The 23,383-nt window shown below is 46.0% G+C and overlaps 1 pseudogene; it reads right to left on the reverse strand.

Moving 5' to 3' along the window:
- Positions 1–3,226: 3,226 nt before the first annotated feature.
- Positions 3,227–23,383, reverse strand: part of LOC144790947 (nicotinamide N-methyltransferase-like) — a 61,563-nt pseudogene continuing 41,406 nt past the window's right edge.

Consider the following 23,383-nt stretch of genomic DNA (forward strand, 5'->3'; position numbering starts at 1 on the left):
TAGGAACCACATGATTGCATACCTTGCATTCGAAATGAGAACAGGAATGATGGAGTCTAACATTCGACACTGTGATTTGAGAACAAACAAAGGTGAAAAACCTTAATAATCTATTCCCCTCCCATACCTCCCCCCTCCCTGCCAGTGGATTACAAACTACCCACTCCCCAACAAGGCGGAGTGCCCGTCACCCCACCCCCTATTCGAGAGGCACATATTTTAAGGATGGCTTCATGGTATACTGAATAATGGCGATAGATCCTGGCCCCCTCTCGCGCCTTTGGTACTGAAGTGGCATATATCAGGTTCTCCAACCCAGGCTTATATAACAAAGTGACAAATGCCAGCTATGGTCCAGTGGAGAATACTCCACTATGCTCTACTTAAGCCACCTTTCTACCTCAAGGTCACAATACGTGGCAAATGTGTCTATACCAGCTGTCTTCTCAGCTGCGTGATGTGGAGTCCGTCTCTTTCCTGATAGGATCACCTCATTTTCAGTGCTGTAGTCAGGTCTGCTAGCACATGGTCCTCTATTTCGATCTTTATACGATTTCTCCACCCGGCACCAGCCTTCCAGCCAATCCCACGCATCCTCAGTGGAGGAAAAGAACCACTCCTTGCCCTCTAATTCAATACAGAGTTTTGCCGTGAAAAGCATTGCGTATTTTATCTCCTTATCACGCAACGCCCTCTTCACCGCCATAAAACTTCAATGTGGAGCTTGGTCTGTTGTGGTAAAGTCTGGAAAAAAGGTGACCAAACTGTCCTCCAATTTAAGCGGTGGGTTAGCACAGACAGTCTGAATTATGATGTCACGATCTCTGAAGTTGAAGGCTCGTGCTATAATCGGCCTCGGAGGGGCTCCTGGTTTAGGTCTGCCCCCGGGGACACGATGGGCGTGTTTACTGGAGAAGTAGTTTGATAGTCTGTTTGGTTGCAGCTGTGTCAGAATGAGTTCCTCAACGAACAGTTCTACCACAGTACCTTCTGCTCGCTCTGAGACTCCCAGGATTTGTATATTATTTCTGCATGCCCTACCTTCATACTCATCAAGCAGCCCCTCCATTTTGGTCTGTTGATCTTGTAGTTGGCACACTTGTTGTTTTAGCAGGGCAGTGTCTTTATTCAGTACTGTTGTGACATCTTCTATTTCCTTTACTCTGGAGTCCATTTTTTTTAGGTCAGCACTTATGAGGGAGACCTTGATATTCACAGAGTCAATACGAGTCTCTAGGGAGGTCTGCACTCCCGTAATGGCTACCATAATGTCTTGGAATGTCAATTCCTGCCACAGTGGTGGGCTTTGCTGGCTGTCTGAGACCCCCTGAGACACAACATCCTTATCCTCACCCTCATTCTACCATGCAAATGTGGCTAGTTTGCTTTGCACAGGTTTAGTTCCTTTCCCACTTGCCATTTTCAAACTGTGATGTTCGGTCTATGACTGAGTTCCCAGAGATCAGTCCCAGTACTCGCCGCCCCCTGCCCAGGGAAAGGTGCTATCCCCTGCCGGCCTGTCGGGTTTCCTGGTCTACTGACTCCTCTACAGTTGGGGGGAGGGCAAGGGAAGAAGCGGAAAGCAGAGCAGATGTATTCCCCCTACTAGAATAGATATGTAGGGCACGTCTTTGACAGCCTACTCCGCCCCCTTACCCCCTTCTCCGTAAGTCACAGGGGTAGTGCTGGATGCTTGGCAGGAGCAGGCTAGGCCGCGTACCAGTTGCACCGCTTGATAGCAGGTAGGGAACCAAGATTTCACTCTAGTCTTCCGTGCAATGAACTGTCTTTCAAAAAAAGAATATTCTTCCTCACAAATCCATGGAAGGCTGGAGAGCGCCCTGAGAGACCTAAAAGCTGCACAATGGTAAGAAAGGTGGTGGGGAGACCCCTTAGTAGGAAACTAATTAATGTGCTATGAAGAGATCACATAAAGCACATTCTGGGTGAAAGTGGGAGGGTTTTACCCCAAAAAATCACTTAGGAAGGAACAGCCCAGAGGACTATCTAGTGGAAACCCAAGTAAACCTGTACATGTTTGCTCACAAACTCACAAAGTGTATATAAGTGGTGGAAGAGAATACACCCAAATGTTCACAACACTCATAGAGTGTGGCTGTAGTCAGTGTAGAAAGCTGAGAGGAACCAGTCAGAAACCAGTGACATAGAAAGGCAACAAGACAATAATTAGCTAAAGAAAACGCTGTCTTTAAACGTGTGTACTCGCGACCTGTTTACAACAATTTAAGTCCATAGGTTCATCTTTTATTTCTTCCCGTGTGTTGAGGTGTTTCCATTTGGCTGGCTCACTCACGGGGTATACCAGAGCCCATCCTCTGTCGCCAGTGTTACATGGGAAAAACAGGCAAGAGAGCCACTGGAAACCACAGATTGAATTTATTGAAGTATCAACAGAAACACTTCAGCCACAGCTGTTAGATCATCACCAGTTGTTTCCACAAATGCTTCAGGAGAGCACACTGTAGAACGTCCTAACCCTAACATTCTCATTACATCACCAGGCCCCAGAGACAATGGGTGCTCTAGCCAAATCATTGAGGATAAATAGAAGGTGGCAGTGAGGGGAAAAGGAGCAGGGAGGAACAAGGAATTCCTTGGAAATGGATTGTCTGCAGTAGGATGATGGTTTACTAAAATGGGAGGATTAGTGGGAAAAATACTAAAACCAGTACTAACAATTGCTGCTTACGTACTAATTCTAAACATTTCCATTTGAATCTACAGGCATTTAAAACTAAAGAAAGAAACAAAACGAGTGAAAAGAGAGAGAGCGGAGTTATAACTAGAAGATAGACAATGTGGTTACGATGATGAGTTGAAAGCACTAGAGCAATCTAGACTAAAACTTATCAGGACAACAGGAGTATAAAAGTGACATCAGATGAGATAAAGATAAGAGTTTGATGGCTTAATTCATCATCAAAGGGGGGACTTATGGATCTGACTTGCCAACTTCCCTTACCTACATTGTTCCAACATGCAAGAGGCTGTTTACCTTGGAGACCTGCTGCGGGGACGGCCCGGCATGAGATTTACACAATCTCACCCTGAATTTAAAGGACCAGCACCAAATTCATATAAAAAATATGTTTTTAAAAAACATGCCTTTATAATGGATCCAGATCCTTCAGTTCATCATTAAAAACAAAAAAAACTCAAGTCAAAGGTTCTCAAAAAAAGTCATGCCCAGGAGGTAGGATGACAACATTGTTTATTGATTAGATTCATGAATCAACTACTCACTAACAGTTGTACTTGCTTTTATTACTCAACATTTAAATCCTACTCGATGGAACATATGTATCTTTTGCTAAATTTTCAGTGTAATTTTAACGAAAGTGCTAAAAACATCATGAGAAAATTGAAAAAGGAATATGATGCTCTCCCAAGCTCACATTTCCATGAGTGCGCATCATGGCAGTTTCCTCTTTATCAATTGGAAGATTACATTTCTCTTTCTTTGCGCGCTTTTAAAAAGGTGAAATATTTGTAATCTGTTCTATCATACAAATGTTGATTTTTCCGAAGATAAGGGTGAAACACCTCAATGACATAACCGGCCTTGGTAAGAGCTCCCTTCAGAAAATCCTCATCCATGCAGAGAAGTGGAAACTTGACGTCACCGATCATGTAGAACGTTGCTCCGAGGACAGTACACATTATGAGATGTCCTCCGGTCTTTAACAGTGAGGAGACGTTTTTCAGAGCATCACAGTAGGACTTCTTGTCTGTGACAAAGTGCTCCAAACAGTGAGCCAAGAGCAGGCAGTCAGCCTTGGGGTGGATGACGGGAGACAACGGGTTACAGCTCGTGACATCATGTTTGAGAACTCTTTTGACTTTTCTTTTTAATTTGTTCTGCTTCTCAACCCAAGTTTCCCTGAAAGCAAAGAGGTACAACTTGATTAACATGCTTTAAATTGCTCATTCACACGTGTTTAAAAATATGCAGCCAGCCGTCTTCGTGGCTGTTCAGTGGCGGCTGGTACCCCAAATATTTGGTCGGGCAACAAACCGAAGAACAAACAACTGGAGAGCACACTGTGCCAGGACTAACAATTGGCTGGTGTGAGACACATAGTTTGACCAGCACGCGTGCGTGCACTGTATCCCCGTTTAAGCCCATGCAGCATTAGTTTTCTTCAGAATCTGAATCCAGAGCTTTCAATCCGTTTAAAACACTACAATCCTTAAATATATCATGCTGACAAGCTGCTAGTGTGAATACCAATGCACTTGACACCTGACTTTTTGGCATGAGATTGAGACAACTGAAGAACTATTCTGCTCACAAGAAAAAGAGTAGAAGTGCTTTTCAATCCCCAAACCTGTCACCCCTTTTCTAAACTTGACTTGTGCAAGTAACCTTTCTTTATCTGCTTGACATGTGATTTAAATCCACTGCGCCTTTATTTAGATTGTTTTACACAAAATGGTTTTAATTAACCACAATGAATTTCTTACTTATTGACTAACCTGCTTACAAGTCTGCAACACCTCTTGAATGCACAGTACTAAACACAACCCCCTACATTTGCAAGGCTACCACCCCTCATACAAACCCTTCTATGCATGCGCACCTCTATGTACACAAACACTGGCACACATATTTGTATATATAGGGCCAAATTCACAAAACTAACTTAAGACAAAATCCTAAACTTACTACTTTTGGTATTCACAGAAGTTAGGATTTTGTCTTAAGTTTGTCTTAAGACAGACTTAAGACAGACTTAAGACAGACTTAAGTTAGGATTTTGTCTTAAGTCTGTCTTAAGACAAACTTAAGACAAAATCCCAACTTCTGTGAATACCAAAAGTAGTAAGTTTAGGATTTTGTCTTAAGTTAGTTCTGTGAATTGGGCCCATACTCATCACTGCGACTCACCCCATTACACACACACACATGCACACCTTTGTGCCTCCTACCCACACACTTTATGAAAGAAGACTCTTTGTGCGCTCTTCTGCAGCTCATCTTTTTAGAATAATTAAGCTATGTAATGTCCATCAGCGCCCTTAAGTTCAAACTGAAGCATTTTGGTGCCTGTCGGACATAAAAGCTGACCTGCTCCCTGCCTCTTTCATGAATCTCAGTCCCTGCTTAGAAAAACTGTTGGAAGACCTTCCCTTTCCCGTGACAGTAACAATCGGCCCTGCATCAACCGAATAACTACAAGTCATTTGGTAACGTGTAAGTGTCATATCATATGGCAATATTTATAGGCAGCCCCATGCAGGTATAACAACTCGAGCCTCCGTCTTCAGAGCACGCACATGATTTGCATAGAGCAAAGCAGCCTCCTAAAACATTTTAATCAGTCTAATAAGGACGCCAGCTTTGTATTCATGAAAATAGCTGACCGCTACCAGACAGTCAACCTGGGACCTTATAGGTCCAAGTCCAAGAAGTTGACCAAGGGAGTTCCGCAGGGATCCTGCCTAAGCCCCACCTTATTTAATATCTAGGTAGCTCCCTTGGTCAATCTTACGAGGACATAGGGATTCGTACCAATATGCGGAGGACAACCAGCTTACCTTCTGTATTGAAAAATCTTCCACCACAGCCCAGATCAATTTCTTTGCCAGCATGCTAGCAATATTTCAGTGGATGTGTACCAGCTTTCTCCAATTAAATGCTGGGAAAACAGAGATTAAGCTTTTCGGAGAAGCCACTTCATTGTGGACACCAGAGTGGTGCCCAGGGGAGTTGGGTGTCCCCCGCCTCGAAAGCATCAGTAAAGAATCTAGGGGTGCGCATTGAGCAGAGCCTGAACATGAAGGAGCAGGTGACTCATATGGTAAGCTCATGCTTACATGTACTGAGCCTGCTGAGATGAGTATTTCCGTTCCTCCCAGAAAATACACGGAAAACTCCCATTCAGACGTTAGTCCTGAGTTGTTTTGACTACTGCAACGCTCTACTGATTTCGGCCAATGAGGCCTTGCTGGATCGCTTGCAGGTAGTTCAAATCACAGCAGCGCGATTGGCACTGAATTCTCCCTATAGATCTTTTTTCGAGTCTGCGGCTGCAGCAGCTCCACTGGTTTCCGGTGCGAAAACAAATAAAATGTAACGTTTGCTGCTTGTAATTGTCCATAAGGCAGTGTATGGGAACGGGCCAGCCTATCTTGTGGAGAAGCTTAGCCAATACATTCCCCTTAGAGACCTTTGATCCAGCTCCAAATTCCTTCTCAAAGTCCCTCGTATTAACAAGACTAGGACCGGTGGGAAGGCCTTCTCTTACCTTGCCCCACGGAACTGAAATTCGCTTCTGATTACTTTGAGGCAGTTTACGGACCGTTTTCAATTTAGAAAGTCCCTGAAAACATTTTTGTTCTAGGCGCCTCACAGAGTATCGGCACCTTCTCACATGTCCGCTAGCGCAGAGATACCCCTGCGGGGGTGATTCAGGCACTATACAGATAAATAGATAAATAAATAAAGGGGAGATGGTGTATTACAATGTGTCCACATATATTTAGCCGCATGGTACATGTTGACATACAGACAGCATGGCATTGTACATTGTGACAGTGTGTAGTTCGGGCCATGACTCAAAGTCATTATGGGTGTGCACAGTGCTCTGCTTGATTGTGCATGTGTACCATTGTGGCCCTCTCCACCTGTCCCCCCAGTACATGGTGGTCACTTACCCTGTTGCAGTTGATTGTGTCCTGTTGAGTAGTGTCCGGTCCCCCAACTCCAGCCACAGTCTCCACACTGATGACTGTCGACACCAGCTCCTCCATGTCATCCAGCACAAGCTGTGGCGCTGGGCTCCCACCTCCAGTCTGCATTGCTGCCTTCTGGTTGGCTGCGAGTTTCTCCTTGGTCTTTCGCTTGATGTCAATCCATCGCCTCTTGGCCTAGTCCATTGACCTCTTGTGCGCTCCGACGGCCTTCACCTTGTCCACAATGTCCCGCCGTATCCCATTTTTAGTTCCCAATGACACGTTGGAGGTGACAAACAGTTGCTGATCGTGTTCCATCACCTCCGTAATCAGGATCCTGTTTTCCTGCGGACTGAACTTTGTCTTCCTCTTCTTCTTGTCCTTGCCCTTCCCTGTCCCCGAGGTCCCTGGCTGGTCGTCCGGGGTGCTTGTTGGTTTGGGCTCGTCCTCTGCACCTGCTCCGCTGCCTCCATGGTGCTTGGGTGTTGGTCAGTTTGTGTTTGGGTGTGTTTTCTGCTTTTAGAGTGATTTATCCCGCTTGCCATGTGTGTATTGCAGGTCTGGTGCTGCTTATCGCGGATTTCCTCATCGCGCTTTGGCCCATCGCATGTTTTTTCGCGTTGAGGTTTGTCTTTTTATCTCCATCGAGTTGGTTGTATTGCAGACATTGGCCTCGGTTTCGTCAGACTATCGCATGGTACAACCTTGTTGTCAATTCCACGTTAACACTGGGTTATTTTCTTGCGATAGGCTGCGATGTGTAAAGGTGCATTAGCATTTTTTGTTGATGTTTAGCACACGTTCTTGTGAATATACGCCTGAATGTTTCTTGCGTGTATATTTCTTTTGACCCCAAATGTTAAAATCTGACCGTGGCCCTCAGACATAACATTGCCTTGGGACCCTTCCCTGGCAACATTTAACTACTTCTTGCCATGACAGAGCCCCTCAAAGATAAAACACCATATACTCCCCAGTGAACTCGCTAATTATTAAACAAACTTACCTGTTGTTGTGGAAGCTCTTTTCAAATGCGTGTCTGCCACCATGCAGCTTCAAACAGCAATGCCTGTATTCTTGCCCTGTTGCACTGCCGCTCCAAAAAATCGAGAGAGAGTTACAGCCTCAGCCATCCTGCGCTGCCTCATGTGAACACACAAGTCCTAGTAGGAAATTCTGAGGGACACACTGCACACAGTTTCTCCCTATTGCATCTGTGGTGCCCGTCATATTCTACCGGTCAGCATGTGAACACGTAAGTGCATTAGTCTCGGAGGGGCATGAGGTTTACGGAGTGCAGTGCCTTTGAATTATTGAAGAAAGCCTTCTTGGCAAGGCTGGCGGTAGCAGAGCTGGATATCACCCCAGACATTCCAGAGACCCCAGGGTTAGGGCAGGATGAGGAGGAGGAATCCTTAGGGGATTCAGCAGATTAGGCAGGTCCCTCTAGATACTGGCACCCCATAGTGTCACCCTCAGGCACATCCAAAGAGGGCGATGAACCCTCAGATATGTTAGTACCAGAGGACTTAATACATCCAAGGTCCTCGGAGTGGACATCCTCTCCAAAGGTCACGGCCTTTGTTGCGGGAAGGCTGCGTAAACCTCTGGAAAAGGAGGTACGGGCTTGCCTCAGGGCAGAATGCCTTCACCCTGCCCTTCCAGGCAAAGTACCAACTATGTCAGAGGTCAACACAAAGATGGCCACCTTTTTGCAAAAGTATGTAAGGGCCCAAAAAAAGTGATAGGTAGATCCTGGAAATCCTGCCAGGATAAGCTAATCGACATAACAGGCCCCATCAGAAAAATATTGGAGTTGGCGGAGGGGGCCAAACTGGCAGGCACCCCTCTTTCCCCAGAGAGAATTTCCGATTGGGCACAACGTGCAATAGTTTTTTGGGGGAATGCTAACTGTGCCCTCTCTACAGAGAGGCGTTGCTCCTTTCTCCTAAAAGTAGATCCCAAGCTTGGGGATTTGGCCTCTTTAGAGGTGGGCACAGTGGCGCAGGGCGGTCGCTTTTGGGATTAGTTCATCAAAGAGTTGACGAAGTTCGTCTCCACTTGTGTGCCCTTAGATAAGGCACAGTCATCGATTAATAAGGTGTTCCACCCTGGAGTTTTTGTTGGGGCCGGTCGTGGAAAAGGGTGTTTGACCGGCCGCTTTTACACCCAAGGCCCTCCAAGGGGCAGCAAGAGAGCCACAGACTCAGGTAACAAGAGTTTTTCCAGTCACGGAGAGGCTACAGGGGCTGCGGAGGCAGAGGAACAGACAGAGGCCAGCCCATGCCCACATCAGGTGAGCCTTTCTCCTTTTTACCATCTAAAAGTGAGTGGAAGGTTGGCGGGCTTCGAACACAACTGGAGGTCCATTACCTCAGATGCTTGGGTACTTCAAGCCATCAGAGGTTTCCAGGTAGAGTTTTATAGCACACCCGTTCAGGCAGCCTGGCCCAGGCCGCTGGTTTTCGTGCAGGACCAGGCCTCGCTAATAGACAAGGAGGTGGCAGACCTGCTGCAGAAAGGAGCGATCGTACCATCCCGTCTGCACCCCAGATGCTTTCTCAGCAACATATTTCTCGTAGACAAGAAGGAAGGAGGCCAACGCCCGGTAATAAATCTACCGCCACTTCATTTTTTGTGGGACCGTCTATAACCCAATGATTGGATGGTCCATCTGGACTTGAAGGACGCGTACTTAGTGGAACCCATCTTTCCTCCACACAGGACCTTCCTGCAATTTCAAAGGAGAAAACAAGTTTACGAGTTTGCATCTCTTCCTTTCGGCCTCTCATCGGCCCCGTGGTGCTTCACGAAAGTTCTCCAACCAGTAGTGGCTCATCATTTATTTGGACGATATCCTGCTCTTAGTGCAATGCCTGTTGCGACTCTCACACCGTTTGCAGGAGACAGTGAATCTTCTCTAGAATCTGGGGTTTGTGATAAACGCCAAAAAGTCTCTTCTGACTTCACCCAGGAAGGTGACCTTATTAGGGTTCACCATAGATTCGATGGCCCCCACTTTGAGTCTCCCAGCGAGGAAGATAACCAACATTTGCAGGGAACTGAGGAGAATGTTAGCACGCTTCCCTACTTCACTGAGACAGATAGCTCGGTTGGTGGGTCTTTTCGCCTCTTTGATTCAAGCGATCTTCCCTGGGCCATTCCATTACAGAGCATTACAACGTTTGAAGGCCTCTAACCTCCACAAGGGCCTGCAGTACTCAGATCAGGTTCCCTTTACCGAGGAGGTGCTCATGGAAATGAGGTGGTGGCTAGACCATATGGAAGCCTGGAATGGCAGAGTCATCTTTGGCTGCGATCCAGACGGTAATAGAGTTGGATCCCAGCAAGTCAGGCTGGGATCCCGTTGTGGGGACTCCTTTACAGGAGGAAAGTGGTCTGCTGAAGAAGGCCAGCTCCACATCAACTGGCTAGAGTTGATGGCGGGCTCCTTCGCGATCCAGTGTTGGATGAAGGACAAAGTGTCCTGCAGTGTACTCTTCAAAATGGACAATGTCTCGGCTGTCCGTTACATCAACCACCTCGGGGGGACGAAGTCCAAAGCACTGGCAGATCTGGCTGAGGACCTTTGGATGTTTTCCCTCTCCAAAAACATCTTGGTAAAGGTGGAATACTTCCCTGAAGCCTCCAATGTTGTGCAGACTTGTGCTCCAGGAGCTGGTCAGACATGAGTTTGTGGCAACTGCGCCCACAGATATTTCAGAGACTACACAGCAAATGGGGTCCTTTTCAGTAGATCCTTATTGTCCCGGTTAGACCACCAGCTACCGAAATTCTTCAGCTGGAATTCAGACACTCTAGTGGCCATGAAGGGCAGGTTTCTCCAGAACTGCTCCATGGAGGCGGGATATGCCTTTCCTCCATTCGCAATGATAATGAGACTCACAACGCATGTCCGCAGACAGCAAGCGAAGGTGGTATTGATCACACCATATTGGACGTCTCAAATGTAGTTTCCAGGTCTTCTGGAACTTTCCTAAGATTCTCCAATCCTTCTACCCCGAGATCCTCTCCTTCTGAGGGATCCCTGGGCCAATCCCCATCCTCTACTCCAACAAGGGAGAATGCCATTAGTGGGCTGGTGGATTTCAGGCATCACTGGAGCATCTCTGGCCTTTCGGATAAGGCTCAAAAGCTGGTGGGAGCAGCGTGGGAGAACAGCACAAATAAGCAATATAATTCAGCTTGGTCCAGATGGGTCAGTCGGTGTGTTTGGAGCAATCAGGATCCCATGGGGTGTGAGGCGTTAACCATTATGAACTTCTTGGCATCACTAGCACCCCAGGGACTGACTTACCGCACAGTTAACTCCTAGATATCCGCGATTTCAGCAGGCCATGACCCCATCCAGGGTAGGCCAGTCGGGGAGCACCCGATGGTCTGTAAGTTGATGAGGGGAATTCTCCTCACACTCCCTCCAGAACCTAGATATTCATCACATTTGTGGACGTTAACAAAGTATTGCATCTGTTCCAATCTTGGGAACCCAATAAGTATTTGTCCCGTAAGGAACAGTCAGCTAAGCTGGTGATGCTTTTGTGCTTGATTTTGTGCCAGAGAGTATCGGACGTAAGAGAACTGGACATTTCTGGACGGGTTTTCACTCCACAGAGTGTTACATTTCACATTGTCCACAGAACTAAGTCAGAATCCAGAGTGGTATCTTACCCAGCTTTTGATAATCTACCTAAGCTGTGCGTGGTCTGATGTCTCAAGGAGTATAAGAATATGACGGAGGAAACTCGCCCCACTGGGGATTATCAACTATAGCCCGTGGGATCCTATGGGTCCAATGGGTAATGCAAGAAGCAGGCATAAATGTCTCGCAGTTTGGCACCCAATCAGTGAGAGGAGCCATGGCTTCAAAAGCTTTCTCCCTGGGGTCCAGGTTGGAAGATATTTTGAATGCCGCAGACTGGCCATCATACTCTATGTTTAAGAGAGTCTACTTTAAACCAGTCATAGACATGGCGTCAATGGTGGTGGATAAGCTTTGAACAAGCATAGTCCTCGCCTCCAGTCCTAACATAGAATGAAAAATGCCCTAGTAAATATGATGGAAAGTTTCAATTCTATTAAGGATACGGAGGCGAAGATTATTCCTGCCCAGGGCTCCGAAAGTCACGTTTCCCACCAGTGATTGTTCAAGGAGTGTACCCGCCAGGGTAGAAGCCTGCTGTATTTATTTATTTATTTATTTATGGTCTTGTATCGCGCATGAATCAGCCCCGAAGGGGTATCTCCGCGCGTATGGTATAAGTATATGCTTTAAGTTATTTTCAATGTGGTCTCAAATTCAGTTAGGAATGCAAAGAAAGGCATAATCCATCACTGTTAAAATTGTAATTGTTCTAACAATTTATTTATAGGATATGTTAAGAATGGTTATTGGTTGTGTTTGAGATCAGAGTCATGAGTTTGTCTTTTGACCTCTTTCAGGTTCTGAAGGTTCCGAAAATGACTGACAAGACTTTAGGATTCAGTGTTCCCAGTCAAGAAAGAGGAGTTGACACAGGAAGCACATGCCCTCGGGGATGATGGAGGCCGTCTATAGGTGGACTAAATATGACTTTGCTAAGGCACTATGGGAATGCTAGTTTTTTGTTATAAAGTTAAAAGTTAAAGACTGTTGGAAGGAGTAATATAGAAAGTTTGAGCATAATCCTCGCCTCCGTGTCCTTAATAGAATTGAACTTTCTGTCATGTTTACAAGGAAACCTTTCATTCTCACAGCTATTTTAGAGAAAAGTGATAAACCATTGAACTTTCTCTCACCCAGTCAAAGAACAGCTCAAGATGGCACACTTTTTAAATCTGTAGGCACCTGGTCATCTTTTAGAGAACTAACCAATCTAGAGTCATGCATACCATAGCACTTCTGGGACTGCATGAAAGGTATTACCACCACTCTTGCATTTATACCTAACTAAGCAGGAATTTGAGACAACTACATTATTAGCAAGGAGAAAAAAATATCCTAGTGAATACAACGTGATTTGGAAGTGCTTGAATTTGCATATTAAGCACATTAAAGTCTGAATAACTGCCTCTACCCATTGTTGTTTAATTTGCACTGATAATTTGAAACCCATGGTTACACTATATGATCCTTCCTTAGATGTGAGCGCCATTCGTTTTCAGTCTATTCGTTATAGGGAGCATGGCATGCTTGCAAGCTGAAGGCATTCACAATAGCTCTTGCCTGGAGGAGGCTGCCTCCTAGTTCTCTGCCTCTCCAGCATATAAGAGATCATGTCTTGAAAATACAAATAAAATAACTGTAAAAAATTATATGACCTGGGTGGCTTCCAGAGATCTACTATAATTTAAACTAGGCAAGCTGCAAAGTGAAAGCTGTTACATTTTATTCCCTGAGATCACATCAACAGTGCATGGTCAGTGGCCCAAGGGAACCCCAAGGGGAATGTGTTTTTGAGTAAACTCTCTCAACCCCACAGCAATGCAACAATGGTGCCAATGGAGAACTGCACCTGCAGACACGGCCTAGACATTTTAGACGTTCAGAAGGGGCTATCATTTAAACCTTCTTCAGAAAATGTCAACAATGACCACAAACAAGCCACACTAGGTGTACGGATCAGTAGCACCTTGCCCTCCACAGACAGTTCAGAGAATGGCACAACATAAAGTGCAGCTTCACAATTGTGAGGACATCTCTTCCTGTCAGTGTTCTTACCTTAAGGATACTGACAAACATAGTAAACTAGTATTCCAGTCACAAAATATCTGACAAATTGCCTTACTACAGTTTGTATTGCATTCAAACTCTGGCCCATCTCACCGCTTTACTGTGAGTTGTTATTATATTGTGGCCTAAATATAATTTGGAACGATATCACTCGATTGTGTGTAGATCTTCCATTAACTTCAATGTGATGATATATTTGTAAACAATATTTAGGGATCAATGTTTTGTACACAATGTGTAGGCCTCAATATTGAGGTCCTCGCCAAAGCTGTCAGTAGGGCATATATAAAAAGAGGGTTACCAAGAATAATCACAAACTTTTGAATGTGGTTATCCACATCAGGCCTTTTAGAAAGTTACTTTACCAGGAGATCAAAAGCAAGTAAATGCCTTTTACACTGTTGCTCCTTAACACTAATTTAAATCTAAGCAAACTATCCAAAAACAGAAAACATTTAAATGATGATTTGTTAGCTAATAAATGAACATGTTTTTTAAGATGTAAACCATAGCCATAAATTATGATTTACTATGGACGATTTTGTAAAAAACACAAAGACAATATTTACATGCAATACAAAGAAATCAGTGGCTTTCACTCTCCCTCATCAAGACCTATGCATATGTGCCTATATGTGGCATTTGTGTGGGCCGACACTATATGTAAAGTAGTTGAGCCCTGTATTCAGTCAAAGCCAAAGTTTCAATCCACAAGGGGTTGGGAATGAAGGGGGGTCTAGACCATATTAGATGACGCATTGTACCATGATATAGTGTTCTTTTAAAGAGGTGTGTCTACAGCTTTTTCATCAATTGAAGCAGTGTTGAGATTGTCCTAATCTATCCGGTATGTCACGAGGATCCTAGGTGCATTGATGAAGAAGCCTTTGCATTTCTTTTTTTGCACCTATTCCTCTACATCCTGATAGTGCTCTGGTTGCTTGTGTGCCAAAAAACAGTGGAGGTGGTGCACTTGTCAGCCAGGTACTTCTAAGTGGCGCAGTACCAGAATATTTTTATCAGAATTCTGTCTGACACAAACATTCTGTCCTAAAAGTAGTCTACAAAAGTATTGTTCCATTGTAGTTATTAATAGAAATCTACTCCAAAAGGGACATTATATTTGCAAACAGTGTGCCCGATTCACAGAACTAACATAAGACAAAATCCTAAACTTACTACTTTTGGTATTCACAGAAGTTAGGATTTATTCCCAGCAACCACCAAAATTAGCACACCCCTGGCAAATGATCAGTATGTAGTGGTATACATGTTTCCGACCAATGTTTTTTTGTAGTGCTTGGCTTTCCATTCTGGTTATAGGATCTCTTGGAGGAGTGTTGGAAATGGCCCTCTCTGAAGGGTCATCCCGAACATTTTGCCCTAATCCCACTCTTTTACTGACCTTGTTTTTTTGGCTTCAGCACCGTGAACACTCTACCACTGCTAACCAGTGCTAAAGTGCATATGCTCTCTATTCTGAGCAAGCTAAAATTGGCTCATGCCCTATTGGCATACTTAATGTACTTATAAGTCCCTAGTAAAGTGCACTACATGTGCCCAGGGCCCGTAAATTAAATGCCACTTGTGAGCGTGCAGAACTGATTGTGCCACTCATACATGTAGCCCCTTATCCATGTCTCAGGCCTGCCACTGCAAAGCCTGTGTCTGCAACTTTAAACTGCCATATTGACCTGGTAAGTTAAACCACTTGCAAGGCCCAAACCTTCCTTTTTAATGAATATATGTTCCCCTTAAGGAAGGCTCTGAACAGCCCAAGGGCAGGGTGGAGTGTATTTAAAAAGTAGGACATGTACTATTAAGTTTTTCCTGGTAGTGAAAATATATTTGTAGGAAAGTGCCTCTTTTGACATGATTCGCCCTCACTTTTTGCTTGAAGCCAGATGTTATTTTGAAATGTAACTGCACTGTGTCCCTGCCAATTAGGTTCCCACTACGAGATCACTCTCCCAAAACTGTACCACGTTTGGGACAACTTCAGCCAACCCTGTCAGTCCCTAGTAAATGGTACCACTTTTATTTAGGGCACTGGGACTGAAGAGGGTCCTCTGGGGCTGCAGCACCAATTATACCACTCCAAAGAACCCCTCACCAACACTATGCAAACTGCCACTGTAGACTGCATGTCTTGGTGGAAAGAAAACCGGAGTCAACATGGCACACAGCCACGTGTGCCATGCCCCTATACACTACATGAGGTATAGATCAACTACCCCTACTGCAGGCCTTACAGTCCTAAGGCAGGGTACACTCTATCCCATGTGTGGACAGATATGACCCTACAATATCTGAGCCATTCTTGAATATTGTAAGTGCACAGGGAAGCCATAAAGAGTACATGGGTTGGATACTTGTCATTACGAGTTTCCGAGTTTCATAATGATCTCACTGTACCCTAAGATGTTTGGTACCAAACATTTTGCCTTAATAAATCCTCACTGATGCCACAGTTGGATTTATTTATACATGCACACAGGAGACCCTTTAGAGGGACCCCTGAAACCTAACCAAGCACTGGTGTGGTCTCTGACTAGTTATAGCCAGCCTGACACCTTCAGATAGGTTTTTGACCTTGTAGGGTGAGATCCCATGCTCTCAGAGGCCTGAAACAAAGCCTGCTGAGTGGAGGTGCTTCATATCTCCACCAGGCCATAATGATCTTTCAGAGGAGGAAGTTGCAAATGCGGTACTGCCTTTGAAGTGCAACCCAAGCTCCCCCAGATAGTGGAGGATACCCACCCCCCTCTCCTGCTCCACATTAGGCAGATGAACAGGCGGGGAAATTAGTTAGATAGGAGGAGTGTCCACATTCAGCCAACATCATCTCTAAGGTGTGGCAGGCATTTTAGACACTACTTTTAAAAGTTCACCTTCTTGAGATGTTGGGAAAATATTCTATCAGAGCTAGGGTAGTGCTCCTCCCCACAGTATGTGGTCACTTAGCAGGTGTAGACACCCTCAAGGTAGGTAGCCCATTGCCTACCACCTGTCTCCCCCCATAACATCTCCAAATTAAGTATTTTGGTGGCATCCCTGGACCTTGAACTTCAGATTTGATGGACACAAAGAAGAATCGGACCATGAAGAGCCGATGGCCAAGAACTTAAGCCATGCTGCAGAGAAATTGGGGCCAAACCATGCCAGAGACTCGACAAGTAGGGTGTGATTAGGCCTGGGCGGTAAACTTCACTCCGTTCGCAGAGTTTGCAGCTGAGTTTTTTTCCCGCTCGCGATCGCGAACAATAAGTTTGCGAGCACGAGCTGACGCTCGGGTAGAATTTCTACCCGAGCGACAGGAATACCAGCATAAACTGCAGTTTGCACTGTACTCCACCACTCGAGGAACATCGTGGAATTTTTTTGTAACTTCGCAGAGTTCCCCATAGCAAAACTCTGTGTGATGCCTTGCCTTGCAATTGTGAGGACTCCAAGAACCCTGGAGCACCTCCAGTCTTCACCAAACTGCAGACTCCAGATTTACTGAATTGCTGCTCCCTGGCGACTCAGACGCAGCACCAGGACCAAAAGTGGCACACCAGCTCTGAAGGGTGACATCAGTCCCTCCACCAAGTTTGGGGACAGTAGGATCTCCAGATCCACACCAATACCCAGGGTACTGGACCTCCTGCAACCCGCACTAAGATGAAGTGTCCCCTTTGGAGTACAATTGTCTATGAAGCAAGCACCTATCAAGGGACATCAAGATCCCTGAGACCCACATTGTTAGTGGCCCAGCTGTCCCAAAATCACCTCTTCAAATTGCCTGCTCCTGACAATGAGGACATCTTGGCGTACACTGCCTGGCTGACTTATCTGCTCCTCACCCGGCCCAACCACGACTAGTAACAATGATCCAGCTGTGCTCCCATGGGCCTGAGGCCTCTGCAACCTGCTTCCCTAAGTGGGTCCCCCAGACTTACCTGCAAGTCCCTTAGTGCCGTGTGTTTTCAAGTGGCCCCTTCTTCCTTAGATCTCCAGCTACCAATGACCTCAGCAGTCTACTCCCGGCAGAATACCCAAGAATAAAATGGTGGAGCATTGAACCTGGCCTTGCTAACTATTAAAATCCAAGAGGTGAACCTTGAAAGTCAACTCTATAGGCCAGATGTAGGTAGCCAAATACCGGTCGGTAACAGCCGAAAATACCGAATTTCGGCCGTTACCGACCGGAATTGGCTTCTTGAGATGTAGGAGCCAAAAATAGACCGATTCCGTAAATACGAGTCGGTATTTTACCGACTTGGAATTTACTGAATTCTTATTTACCGAACTCTTATTTACCAAATCGGTAAATAAGAAATGGTAAAAAATGACCATTGAGATGTAGGAAACCTCAAAAATACAGAATTTCATGAAATTCGGTATTTAAGAGTCGGTATTTACCATGGAGTGAAAGCAGGTGGTAACCAGGTGCAGGCTATAAAAAAGGCCCCAAAATGCAACCGTTTGAACCAGAATGGCGGAATTCTACGTCATTGCAAGGCGGCTACGGCTACAGGCAGCAGAAGAGAGGGTCTGGAGAAGGGAGGATCAAGTCTACAGGCAGAGGATTACGCTTTTCCAACTCAGTGAGCCCGAGATATTGCAAAGGTACAGGCTTGACCCCCAAACCATCCTGGACTTGATCAGGGACCTGCACCCACTCCTGGAGCACCCAACACCAAGGGCGCATGCCATCCCACCCCATGTGCAGGTGCTGTGTAGCCTATACCTGCTTGCATCTGGGAGTTACCAGAGTGTGATTGCTGCGGTAGGTGGGGTGTCCCAGAGCTGCCTGCCCCGTTTATTCAGGAAGTTCCTGAAGGCCATGATGCAGAGAATGCATCATTACATTAGCTTCCCTGACGCACATGCGGAACTGGTGAAGATGAAAACTGATTTCTATCAACTGGCACACTTCCCTCACGTCAGAGGCTGTTTAGATGGCACCCACATCCCAATCTGCCCACCTGCAGCCACAGAATACATATACAAGAACCGAAATTCAACACACTCAATCAATGTGCAGGTGATATGCAACGCTGGCAACATCATAACAGACATTGTGGCCAAATTCCCTGGGAGCACCCATGACTCCTACATATTCCAAAACAGTGGGATCTACACATGCCTTGCTGCTGGAGATTTTGGGGGAAGGATACCTGCTAGGTAAATAACTGTGACACACCCTGATAGTTACTGCAGATGAATTTATTATGAGTATGTAAGTAATGGCACTCTCTTTTCCACCTAGGCGATAGCGATTATGCTGTGCGGTCCTTTGTGCTCACCCCCTACCTTAATCCATCTACTAGGAGTGAGAGGCGTTACAATTGGCACACAGAGCAACACGCAGCGTTGTAGATCGCACATTTGGACTTCTAAAAAGCAGGTTCCGATGCCTCCACAAGAACGGAGGTGCACGGCAGTACACTCCTATCATCTGCTGTAAGATCATTGCGACCTGTGCCATGCTGCACAGCCTTGCCACCAAGAAAGGCACATAAGTGGAAATGACATATCATGAGGACATTGATGATGGAACTGAACAGTCAGAGCCCTATGCAGCAGGAGCAGCGCCAGCCACAGATGGGAGACTGAGACGGGCAGAGATCACACGCAGCTATTTCTAAGTAAGTAAGGAGACGCAGCCAGGCTTTGTTGTTGAATGACGTAGTTTAATGGGCACGATGGCAATTTACTGATAGCACACCATGCTACTTCAATGTCTGAATACCTCACTGGGTGGTCACAGGTTACTTCACCCTGACATGTCCTGTGGGCAGAATTCTTGTTTGTGCCCACGCACAACAGTGCGGGATGCCCAAGGCTGGGTAGCAATGCTGGCAGTGGAGCCAGGGTCAGCAGATTGGCACCTGCTGCTTCTTCGAATGTCGGGTATGGGAGTGCTACAGCTGTTCCTGCTGGTGGAGTCTTCAGTGTCCCCCACACCTGTGTCCACAGCATTGGCTGACTGGTTTGTCAGTAGTAGTTCTATTGCAGAGGTTACTCTCTCCATCCCCCTAGACAAATCCGTGCAGCAGTGCACAATGCCATCTTGCATGGCGACAGAGCGCCGACATAGCAGGGAGTTGGCTGTAGCAAGCTGGTTCATGGCCTTGGTGTGTTGCCGCATACACTGCCTATCCCGGTGCCTCTCTGTGTGGTCAGAATCTAGTTTCTCACAGAGAGCCATAATGCACTGCAACTTGTCCCTCATTCCCTCTGCCATGTCTTTCATGCTCTCTGTCATGGAGCCAATCCCCCGGTCAATGTTGCCCATCTTGGTATTTAAGTGGCGCACCTGTCTCTGCACTGCTAATATTCCATTTGATTGCAGGCGCTGCACTTTGACCATAGTGGCCTCCAGCTCACAGAAGAACCCCTCTCCATCCTGAGCATCGCTTCTCTCCCGTACCCTTCGGCGTCTGGCACCGGCACGCACATCTTCATATGCGGACTGCTGCCCAGCGTTGTCTGCCTCCAGTGGATCTGTTTGAGTGTCACCCTTCCCATCATCCTCACCGGACATCTCCAAGTTCCTGAGAGGGGGCACATCATGCCTCCTTGGCCTTACCAGTTCTGATGAAACTTTAGTTGGTGTGGGGGAGAGTGCTGGTGGGTCCTGCTGTGGTGAGTTGTACAGCAGAGGTGACAAAGGCTGTGCTGTCGTGGGTCGCACTGGTGTTTTTGCTGCCTGTGCTGTGGGTGCGGGTGGCGGATCAATGCTTTTCCCTGCACTTGTGCCTGCGTCCTCACTCCTCTCCATTGGCTTTGCATTCTCCTCCCTTTCCTGCGCTGTCCTGTGCGATGACTCTCCTGTGGACAGATATGAACATTGGCTCAGTGGTGATGTACACCTGTGTGCCATTATTAAATCACATTCCTGTCACACAATTGCATAGTCCTCAACTGCTTCTGGATGTAGTGTATGTCATGCCTTGCTGTTTTCTGTGATGAATGTGTTGATGTATGTTTCTCTGACTACGTCTCCTATGATACATTGCAGGTAAATCCTAAAGCCTGTACTGGAGTGTGATACACACAACCACATTGGGGAAGGGGGACAGGGAAGGGGGTGAGGATTGATGTCCATGCAGCTTTCCTTGTTTTTTTGCTGCTCTGGCTGAGCTGTCAGCATCCCCTATCCCATGGACACTCTCTGGCTCCAGGGTGGACTCCACCAGCTGCTCCAGGTCTGTTAGTGCAGGTGCCCGGTTCCTTCCTCCCCCTGTGGCACTGGCTTCTCTTTTCTGTGCTGCCAGCTTTTTTTTTGTTATGATCCTAAGATCATACCACAGTTTTTTCAGGTCATCAATTTCCCTTGTTGTGACCCCGATGGCATTCACCTTGGACTGGATCCCCAGCCAGGTGTTTCTTTTCACAGACTCTGCAACATGCAGAGACTGCTTACCAAAGAGTTGGGTGTGGTGTCTCAAAACCTTCTCCACCAGCACCTGCAGTTCAGCTGTGCTGAATTTCAGTTTCCTTTTGCGCTCTGCTCCATCCCTCTTTGAATCCTAGGACTCCATTATGCAGCTCAGCTCAGCTCAGGGCAGCCTGTTTCTCAGTGTCTCACAGCTCTCCAGACTGTTCATTTACTCTGCACCTGCATGGGTGTGGCCACTTCCTGGTAGTGGGGTGAGGTAGATGCATTTGATTGGTTGGTTCCTCTGTTGCTTTGTTGTGGGGTGTGGTGGATGATCCTGATTGGTTGACAGGCTCAATTGGGTGTATTTTCTATTTCCGATTCGGTATTTACAGAATCGGTAAATACCGATTCGGTAAGTCCCATTCTATCTAATGGGCCTGGAGGCCCATAGGGTTGAATGGGTATTACCTAATCGGTATTTTCCGATTTGGTGTTTACCGAATCGGTAAATACCGAATCGTAAAATCCAAATTTTACCGAATCGGTATTTTTTACCGAAATTTTTCCTACATCCCATTTTCCGAATCTAAAATACCGAATCGGTAAAATTCGGTATTTTAGAGTCGGGAAAATGGGGTTACCTAAATCTGGCCCTATGTTTTTATTTGCATTTTTTTCTTTTTTCTAATTGATCTCAGTGGTGCGTAATTGTGCACAAATGTGATTGATTTTTCAAACTCTAAAAACTCATAACTTTAAAAGTACTTACTGCAGAACGAAGCTCTTGGTCTGAAAAATTATATAAAAATCTAAATGAGCCTTTGCTCCCCTCTGGTAACCTGGTACATAGCAGTCAGGCTTAACTTAATCAGGAATGTGTCAAGCTCTTAACTTTAAATGGTAATAACTCAGCTTCTACTCATCTGATTTATAAAATCATACTTTATTTTTGTAAACCTGTGTGGTGTCATTTTGTAGTATTTTGACAGTTTTACTAGTATTGCACATAAACTTGATACATTCTTGATTAAGTTAAGCCTCACTGCTCTGTACCAAGCTACCAGAGGGTGAGCACAGGCTTATTGAAAGAATGTATCTGACTTAACCTGACTAGGATAGTTGTTCATGCTTGGACAGGGTGCATACTCTGCCTTCACGGAAACCCGATTTCTAGCAAGACGCAAGATCTAATGCCTCCACCTTTTAAGAAACATTTGTACTCTATATCATTTGGGGTGGGGGATTGATTCCAAGCACATTGCAAGTAATCACCCTCAAGTTGGGAACCACTCCAGCCATACTAAAGAAGAGAGGTAAAGAAGAGAGGGCTTGAATCGGGAAGGCCCCTTCACCCGCCTGATCCACCCAACCACATATGATGAGCATGTAAAAAGAGTACACCCTAGTGGAAAACCAATTAACAAATGCTGTTAATGAGAGAACAACAATAAAATTCCCAAACAAAATCCCACAAGGACAGTTGCACAGTGGTATTTCATTCAAATCATGATGAACTCACTGTTGGTGATGTCACTGTGAACCAAACACACCAGGTTAGTAAGTGGGGGAGGAAGGAAACTCACAATGTAGAAATCAAGCCCACCCACCCCAGAGTCTTCCAACACAACAATAAGCACTTTCAAGAATATAAGAATGCCTTCAACATAGGTATCAGATGGCCAGAAGGGCAGTTCCTGCAGCTGGTTCTCTTCCATGGGTTCCCGAAGCTGAGTATTTAGGGGCTCATTTATGAGCCCCTGCGTCACTTTTGCGCCACTGGTGCATCACTTTTTGTGACGCACCAGTGGCGTAAAAAATGTGCCATGTTGCACCATATTTACGAAGTGACGCATCTAGGTAGATGCGTCACTTCGTAAACCCCTGCACTACATTATACCAGCAGCAGGTATAATGTATGCAGGGTGGGCGTACCCCCGCAAGAAAGGGTCATAGGAGTGGCGCAGTGAAATCTATGAGATTTAGCTGCACCACTTCTAGGACGCCAATGCATCAAAACCTTACGCCTGCCACATGGCAGGCGTAAGGGTGCCGCAGGCCCTTTCACATGGGGCAAGCCCCATGTGAAAGGAACATTGCTGGAGTTGCTTCAGGCTTCTGACACAACTGCAGCAATGCGCCACTTTTTGGGCTGACAGATACGTCAGTTATACTGAAGTATCTGTCCTTCCTTGCGACATGATGCGTCATATTATAAATATGAAGTCTCATTGGTGTCACAAGGAGGGCGCACTGAGAAGTGACGCATCTCTGCTTTCACGCAGCGATGCGCCACTTCTCGTAAATGAGGCCCTTAGTCTTTAAATAATGTTGTTTGCAGTTCCAGACATAAAACTAGGAGGTACAGCACTGGAGTCACAGCCCAGGTCTCTCTCAGAAGCAGTGCCAGAGTACTTTGTGGCAAAACCTTGATCTCCCCCTCATGGTCCCTTCCAGTTCCAAGACTCGTGTGGTGTGGGGAATGTCCCCCTGCGTCTCATCGAACTGTGTCATTTGTGCATAGCCGGGGCAGGGGTACACAGCAAATGTTACCAGAAGTTGCAAGCATCATAGTTGTCCAGTCAGTT

Source organism: Lissotriton helveticus, chromosome 11, assembly GCF_964261635.1.
Source record: "Lissotriton helveticus chromosome 11, aLisHel1.1, whole genome shotgun sequence".
Classification (NCBI taxonomy): domain Eukaryota; kingdom Metazoa; phylum Chordata; class Amphibia; order Caudata; family Salamandridae; genus Lissotriton; species Lissotriton helveticus.